General features: G+C 36.1%; 5 non-coding genes across 5 annotated transcripts; all 5 read right to left on the bottom strand.

Moving 5' to 3' along the window:
• Positions 1-390: 390 nt before the first annotated feature.
• Positions 391-464, bottom strand: TRNAI-AAU (transfer RNA isoleucine (anticodon AAU)). The gene has a single exon. It is a non-coding gene; the product is annotated as a tRNA-Ile (tRNA).
• A 1,690-nt stretch (positions 465-2,154) lies between these two features.
• Positions 2,155-2,228, bottom strand: TRNAI-AAU (transfer RNA isoleucine (anticodon AAU)). The gene has a single exon. It is a non-coding gene; the product is annotated as a tRNA-Ile (tRNA).
• Positions 2,229-4,428: 2,200 nt separating this feature from the next.
• Positions 4,429-4,502, bottom strand: TRNAI-AAU (transfer RNA isoleucine (anticodon AAU)). Its single transcript has one exon. It is a non-coding gene; the product is annotated as a tRNA-Ile (tRNA).
• Positions 4,503-6,703: 2,201 nt separating this feature from the next.
• TRNAI-AAU (transfer RNA isoleucine (anticodon AAU)) lies at positions 6,704-6,777 on the bottom strand. The gene has a single exon. It is a non-coding gene; the product is annotated as a tRNA-Ile (tRNA).
• Positions 6,778-8,095: 1,318 nt separating this feature from the next.
• Positions 8,096-8,169, bottom strand: TRNAI-AAU (transfer RNA isoleucine (anticodon AAU)). Its single transcript has one exon. It is a non-coding gene; the product is annotated as a tRNA-Ile (tRNA).
• Positions 8,170-8,598: the final 429 nt, after the last annotated feature.

Here is an 8,598-nt window from a genome sequence, read left to right as displayed (position 1 = left end):
ACAGGAGAACATTCAGTATTTCAAAGATCAGCAATATTGAGTAGAGGAAGACTTTCTAATAATGGGTTCCATGGTGTAATGGTGAGCACTTTGGACTTTGAATCCAGTAATTAGCCTTAGCATTTCTTAGATTTGCCATATTGCTATATTTGAGAAAAAGTTTTCTATGTATGCCATATAGAGAAATGCTGCATCAGCCAAAGGATGACATTTTTGTTTATTCCTAACATGGATTTAAAAATTCTCTGTTTTGTATGTGTCTATGATGTTCTCTAGCAAGTTTCAAGGGCTGCTAACTGTAGCCAATGCATTCATCCCACACTTCATGCACGTTGCCGCTGTATAAAATCCCTTCTTGGCATTTCTTGTAGGACAACAATAAAAATCACATGGCCCGTATGGGATTCGAACACATGACCTCGGCGTTATTAGCACCACGCTCTAACCAACTGAGCTAACCGGCCAAACATAAAAGCATCAGCAAACACAAAAATGCCAAATGTACCTAAAACAGGAGAACATTCAGTATTTCAAAGATCAGCAATATTGAGTAGAGGAAGACTCTCTAATAATGGGTTCCATGGTGTAATGGTGAGCACTTTGGACTTTGAATCCAGTAATCTGATTTCAAATCTTGGTGGGACCTAACTTTGTTCAATTTCCTAAAAGTTGAATTTTAGGATAGCTTATCTATATTTAAACTTTGTATAAATCCCATCATCTTCAGTGTTTTTTTTACTCCAAACTAATTTTGAAGCTGTTTCAAATCAGTTTTCAACTGGAGAGATGTTTGTCAAACATTTGGAAATAGGAAAAGTTGCAATAAGAATGCAGTGATCCATCACTTGTGCTATGGTTTTAAGATATTCTGGTTTTAAGAATTTTCTTCTTCAGTGTGCACTAATGAGAGTAAAGGTCTGTTCTTCTTCTCTTCTTAAAACTTAGTCCCCCATAGTAGATTCAATCACCAAATAAATGTCCTGATTGATTAATTTGCCTTAGCATTTCTTAGATTTGCCATATTGCTATATTTGAGAAAAAGTTTTCTATGTATGCCATATAGAGAAATGCTGCATCAGCCAAAGGATGACATTTTTGTTTATTCCTAACATGGATTAAAAAATTCTCTGTTTTGTATGTGTCTATGATGTTCTCTAGCAAGTTTCAAGGGCTGCTAACTGTAGCCAATGCATTCATTCCACACTTCATGCACGTTGCCGCTGTATAAAATCCCTTCTTGGCATTTCTTGTAGGACAACAATAAAAATCACATGATCCGTATGGGAATCGAACACATGACCTTGGTGTTATTAGCACCACGCTCTAACCAACTGAGCTAACCGGACAAACATAAAAGCATCAGCAAACACAAAAATGGCAAATGTACCTAAAACAGGAGAACATTCAGTATTTCAAAGATCAGCAATATTGAGTAGAGGAAGACTCTCTAATAATGGGTTCCATGGTGTAATGGTGAGCACTTTGGACTTTGAATCCAGTAATCTGATTTCAAATCTTGGTGGGACCTAACTTTGTTCAATTTGCTTAAAGTTGAATTTTAGGATAGCTTATCTATATTTAAACTTTGTATAAATCCCATCATCTTCAGTGGTTTTTTTACTCCAAACTAATTTTGAAGCTGTTTCAAATCAGTTTTCAACTGGAGAGATGTTTGTCAAACATTTGGAAATAGGAAAAGTTGCAATAAGAATGCAGTGATCCATCACTTGTGCTATGGTTTTAAGATATTCTGGTTTTAAGAATTTTCTTCTTCAGTGTGCACTAATGAGAGTAAAGGTCTGTTCTTCTTCTCTTCTTAAAACTTAGTCCCCCATAGTAGATTCAATCACCAAATAAATGTCCTGATTGATTAATTAGCCTTAGCATTTCTTAGATTTGCCATATTGCTATATTTGAGAAAAAGTTTTCTATGTATGCCATATAGAGAAATGCTGCATCAGCCAAAGGATGACATTTTTGTTTATTCCTAACATGGATTTAAAAATTCTCTGTTATGTATGTGTCTATGATGTTCTCTAGCAAGTTTCAAGGGCTGCTAACTGTAGCCAATGCATTCATCACACACTTCATGCACTTTGCCGCTGGATAAAATCCCTTCTTGGCATTTCTTGTAGGACAACAAGAAAAAGCACATGGCCCGTATGGGGATCGAACACATGACCTTGGCGTTATTAGCACCACGCTCTAACCAACTGAGCTAACCGGCCAAACATAAAAACATCAGCAAACACAAAAATGCCAAATGTACCTAAAACAGGAGAACATTCAGTATTTCAAAGATCAGCAATATTGAGTAGAGGAAGACTCTCTAATAATGGGTTCCATGGTGTAATGGTGAGCACTTTGGACTTTGAATCCAGTAATTAGCCTTAGCATTTCTTAGATTTGCCATATTGCTATATTTGAGAAAAAGTTTTCTATGTATGCCATATAGAGAAATGCTGCATCAGCCAAAGGATGACATTTTTGTTTATTCCTAACATGGATTTAAAAATTCTCTGTTTTGTATTTGTCTATGATGTTCTCTAGCAAGTTTCAAGGGCTGCTAACTGTAGCCAATGCATTCATCCCACACTTCATGCACTTTGCCGCAGGATAAAATCCCTTCTTGGCATTTCTTGTAGGACAACAAGAAAAAGCACATGGCCCGTATGGGGATCAAACACATGATCTTGGCGTTATTAGCACCATGCTCTAACCAACTGAGCTAACCGGCCAAACATAAAAACATCAGCAAACACAAAAATGCCAAATGTACCTAAAACAGGAGAACATTCAGTATTTCAAAGATCAGCAATATTGAGTAGAGGAAGACTCTCTAATAATGGGTTCCATGGTGTAATGGTGAGCACTTTGGACTTTGAATGCAATAATCTGATTTCAAATCTTGGTGGGACCTAACTTTGTTCAATTTCCTTAAAGTTGAATTTTAGGATAGCTTATCTATATTTAAACTTTGTATAAATCCCATCATCTTCAGTGGTTTTTTTACTCCAAACTAATTTTGAAGCTGTTTCAAATCAGTTTTCAACTGGAGAGATGTTTGTCAAACATTTGGAAATAGGAAAAGTTGCAATAAGAATGCAGTGATCCATCACTTGTGCTATTGTTTTAAGATATTCTGGTTTTAAGAATTTTCTTCTTCAGTGTGCACTAATGAGAGTAAAGGTCTGTTCTTCTTCTCGTCTTAAAACTTAGTCCCCCATAGTAGATTCAATCACCAAATAAATGTCCTGATTGATTAATTTGCCATAGCATTTCTTAGATTTGCCATATTGCTATATTTGAGAAAAAGTTTTCTATGTATGCCATATAGAGAAATGCTGCATCAGCCAAAGGATGACATTTTTGTTTATTCCTAACATGGATTTAAAAATTCTCTGTTTTGTATGTGTCTATGATGTTCTCTAGCAAGTTTCAAGGGCTGCTAACTGTAGCCAATGCATTCATCCCACACTTCATGCACGTTGCCGCTGTATAAAATCCCTTCTTGGCATTTCTTGTAGGACAACAATAAAAATCACATGGCCCGTATGGGAATCAAACACATGACCTTGGCGTTATTAGCACCACGCTCTAACCAACTGAGCTAACCGGCCAAACATAAAAGCATCAGCAAACACAAAAATGCCAAATGTACCTAAAACAGGAGAACATTCAGTATTTCAAAGATCAGCAATATTGAGTAGAGGAAGACTCTCTAATAATGGGTTCCATGGTGTAATGGTGAGCACTTTGGACTTTGAATCCAGTAATCTGATTTCAAATCTTGGTGGGACCTAACTTTGTTCAATTTCCTTAAAGTTGAATTTTAGGATAGCTTATCTATATTTAAACTTTGTATAAATCCCATCATCTTCAGTGTTTTTTTTACTCCAAACTAATTTTGAAGCTGTTTCAAATCAGTTTTCAACTGGAGAGATGTTTGTCAAACATTTGGAAATAGGAAAAGTTGCAATAAGAATGCAGTGATCCATCACTTGTGCTATGGTTTTAAGATATTCTGGTTTTAAGAATTTTCTTCTTCAGTGTGCACTAATGAGAGTAAAGGTCTGTTCTTCTTCTCTTCTTAAAACTTAGTCCCCCATAGTAGATTCAATCACCAAATAAATGTCCTGATTGATTAATTAGCCTTAGCATTTCTTAGATTTGCCATATTGCTATATTTGAGAAAACGTTTTCTATGTATGCCATATAGAGAAATGCTGCATCAGCCAAAGGATGACATTTTTGTTTATTCCTAACATGGATTTAAAAATTCTCTGTTTTGTATGTGTCTATGATGTTCTCTAGCAAGTTTCAAGGGCTGCTAACTGTAGCCAATGCATTCATCCCACACTTCATGCACTTTGCCGCTGGATAAAATCCCTTCTTGGCATTTCTTGTAGGACAACAAGAAGAAGCACATGGCCCATATGGGGATCGAACACATGACCTTGGCGTTATTAGCACCATGCTCTAACCAACTGAGCTAACCGGCCAAACATAAAAACATCAGCAAACACAAAAATGCCAAATGTACCTAAAACAGGAGAACATTCAGTATTTCAAAGATCAGCAATATTGAGTAGAGGAAGACTCTCTAATAATGGGTTCCATGGTGTAATGGTGAGCACTTTGGACTTTGAATCCAGTAATCTGATTTCAAATCTTGGTGGGACCTAACTTTGTTCAATTTCCTTAAAGTTGAATTTTAGGATAGCTTATCTATATTTAAACTTTGTATAAATCCCATCATCTTCAGTGGTTTTTTTTACTCCAAACTAATTTTGAAGCTGTTTCAAATCAGTTTTCAACTGGAGAGATGTTTGTCAAACATTTGGAAATAGGAAAAGTTGCAATAAGAATGCTGTGATCCATCACTTGTGCTATGGTTTTAAGATATTCTGGTTTTAAGAATTTTCTTCTTCAGTGTGCACTAATGAGAGTAAAGGTCTGTTCTTCTTCTCTTCTTAAAACTTAGTCCCCCATAGTAGATTCAATCACCAAATAAATGTCCTGATTGATTAATTAGCCTTAGCATTTCTTAGATTTGCCATATTGCTATATTTGAGAAAAAGTTTTCTATGTATGCCATACAGAGAAATGCTGCATCAGCCAAATGATGACAATTTTGTTTATTCCTAACATGGATTTAAAAATTCTCTGTTTTGTATGTGTCTATGATGTTCTCTAGCAAGTTTCAAGGGCTGCTAACTGTAGCCAATGCATTCATCCCACACTTCATGCACTTTGCCGCTGGATAAAATCCCTTCTTGGCATTTCTTGTAGGACAACAAGAAAAAGCACATGGCCCGTATGGGGATCGAACACATGACCTTGGCGTTATTAACACAACGCTCTAACCAACTGAGCTAACCGGCCTAACATAAAAACATCAGCAAACACAAAAATGCCAAATGTACCTAAAACAGGAGAACATTCAGTATTTCAAAGATCAGCAATATTGAGTAGAGGAAGACTCTCTAATAATGGGTTCCATGGTGTAATGGTGAGCACTTTGGACTTTGAATCCAGTAATTAGCCTTAGCATTTCTTAGATTTGCCATATTGCTATATTTGAGAAAAAGTTTTCTATGTATGCCATATAGAGAAATGCTGCATCAGCCAAAGGATGACATTTTTGTTTATTCCTAACATGGATTTAAAAATTCTCTGTTTTGTATGTGTCTATGATGTTCTCTAGCAAGTTTCAAGGGCTGCTAACTGTAGCCAATGCATTCATCCCACACTTCATGCACGTTGCCGCTGTATAAAATCCCTTCTTGGCATTTCTTGTAGTACAACAATAAAAATCACATGGCCCGTATGGGAATCGAACACATGACCTTGGCGTTATTAGCACTACGCTCTAACCAACTGAGCTAACCGGCCAAACATAAAAGCATCAGCAAACACAAAAATGCCAAATGTACCTAAAACAGGAGAACATTCAGTATTTCAAAGATCAGCAATATTGAGTAGAGGAAGACTCTCTAATAATGGGTTCCATGGTGTAATGGTGAGCACTTTGGACTTTGAATCCAGTAATCTGATTTCAAATCTTGGTGGGACCTAACTTTGTTCAATTTCCTTAAAGTTGAATTTTAGGATAGCTTATCTATATTTAAACTTTGTATAAATCCCATCATCTTCAGTGGTTTTTTTACTCCAAACTAATTTTGAAGCTGTTTCAAATCAGTTTTCAACTGGAGAGATGTTTGTCAAACATTTGGAAATAGGAAAAGTTGCAATAAGAATGCAGTGATCCATCACTTGTGCTATGGTTTTAAGATATTCTGGTTTTAAGAATTTTCTTCTTCAGTGTGCACTAATGAGAGTAAAGGTCTGTTCTTCTTCTCTTCTTAAAACTTAGTCCCCCATAGTAGATTCAATCACCAAATAAATGTCCTGATTGATTAATTAGCCTTAGCATTTCTTAGATTTGCCATATTGCTATATTTGAGAAAAAGTTCTCTATGTATGCCATATAGAGAAATCCTGCATCAGCCAAAGGATGACATTTTTGTTTATTCCTAACATGGATTTAAAAATTCTATGTTTTGTATGTGTCTATGATGTTCTCTAGCAAGTTTCAAGGGCTGCTAACTGTAGCCAATGCATTCATCACACACTTCATGCACTTTGCCGCTGGATAAAATCCCTTCTTGGCATTTCTTGTAGGACAACAAGAAAAAGCACATGGCCCGTATGGGGATCGAACACATGACCTTGGCGTTATTAGCACCACGCTCTAACCAACTGAGCTAACCGGCCAAACATAAAAACATCAGCAAACACAAAAATGCCAAATGTACCTAAAACAGGAGAACATTCAGTATTTCAAAGATCAGCAATATTGAGTAGAGGAAGACTCTCTAATAATGGGTTCCATGGTGTAATGGTGAGCACTTTGGACTTTGAATCCAGTAATCTGATTTCAAATCTTGGTGGGACCTAACTTTGTTCAATTTCCTTAAAGTTGAATTTTAGGATAGCTTATCTATATTTAAACTTTGTATAAATCCCATCATCTTCAGTGGTTTTTTTACTCCAAACTAATTTTGAAGCTGTTTCAAATCAGTTTTCAACTGGAGAGATGTTTGTCAAACATTTGGAAATAGGAAAAGTTGCAATAAGAATGCAGTGATCCATCACTTGTGCTATGGTTTTAAGATATTCTGGTTTTAAGAATTTTCTTCTTCAGTGTGCACTAATGAGAGTAAAGGTCTGTTCTACTTCTCTTCTTAAAACTTAGTCCCCCATAGTAGATTCAATCACCAAATAAATGTCCTGATTGATTAATTAGCCTTAGCATTTCTTAGATTTGCCATATTGCTATATTTGAGAAAAAGTTTTCTATGTATGCCATACAGAGAAATGCTGCATCAGCCAAATGATGACAATTTTGTTTATTCCTAACATGGATTTAAAAATTCTCTGTTTTGTATGTGTCTATGATGTTCTCTAGCAAGTTTCAAGGGCTGCTAACTGTAGCCAATGCATTCATCCCACACTTCATGCACTTTGCCGCTGGATAAAATCCCTTCTTGGCATTTCTTGTAGGACAACAAGAAAAAGCACATGGCCCGTATGGGGATCGAACACATGACCTTGGCGTTATTAACACAACGCTCTAACCAACTGAGCTAACCGGCCAAACATAAAAACATCAGCAAACACAAAAATGCCAAATGTACCTAAAACAGGAGAACATTCAGTATTTCAAAGATCAGCAATATTGAGTAGAGGAAGACTCTCTAATAATGGGTTCCATGGTGTAATGGTGAGCACTTTGGACTTTGAATCCAGTAATTAGCCTTAGCATTTCTTAGATTTGCCATATTGCTATATTTGAGAAAAAGTTTTCTATGTATGCCATATAGAGAAATGCTGCATCAGCCAAAGGATGACATTTTTGTTTATTCCTAACATGGATTTAAAAATTCTCTGTTTTGTATGTGTCTATGATGTTCTCTAGCAAGTTTCAGGGGCTGCTAACTGTAGCCAATGCATTCATCCCACACTTCATGCACGTTGCCGCTGTATAAAATCCCTTCTTGGCATTTCTTGTAGGACAACAATAAAAATCACATGGCCCGTATGGGAATCGAACACATGACCTTGGCGTTATTAGCACCACGCTCTAACCAACTGAGCTAACCGGCCAAACATAAAAGCATCAGCAAACACAAAAATGCCAAATGTACCTAAAACAGGAGAACATTCAGTATTTCAAAGATCAGCAATATTGAGTAGAGGAAGACTCTCTAATAATGGGTTCCATGGTGTAATGGTGAGCACTTTGGACTTTGAATCCAGTAATCTGATTTCAAATCTTGGTGGGACCTAACTTTGTTCAATTTCCTTAAAGTTGAATTTTAGGATAGCTTATCTATATTTAAACTTTGTATAAATCCCATCATCTTCAGTGGTTTTTTTACTCCAAACTAATTTTGAAGCTGTTTCAAATCAGTTTTCAACTGGAGAGATGTTTGTCAAACATTTGGAAATAGGAAAAGTTGCAATAAGAATGCAGTGATCCATCACTTGTGCTATGGTTTTAAGATATTCTGGTTTTAAGAATTTTCTTCTTCA

This window comes from Taudactylus pleione, unplaced genomic scaffold (genome assembly GCF_031769625.1).
Source record: "Taudactylus pleione unplaced genomic scaffold, aTauple2 ptg000085l, whole genome shotgun sequence".
NCBI classification, from domain to species: Eukaryota; Metazoa; Chordata; class Amphibia; order Anura; family Myobatrachidae; genus Taudactylus; species Taudactylus pleione.
Note: the sequence above shows the minus strand (reverse complement) of the source record. Positions and strands in the feature narration are given on the sequence as shown.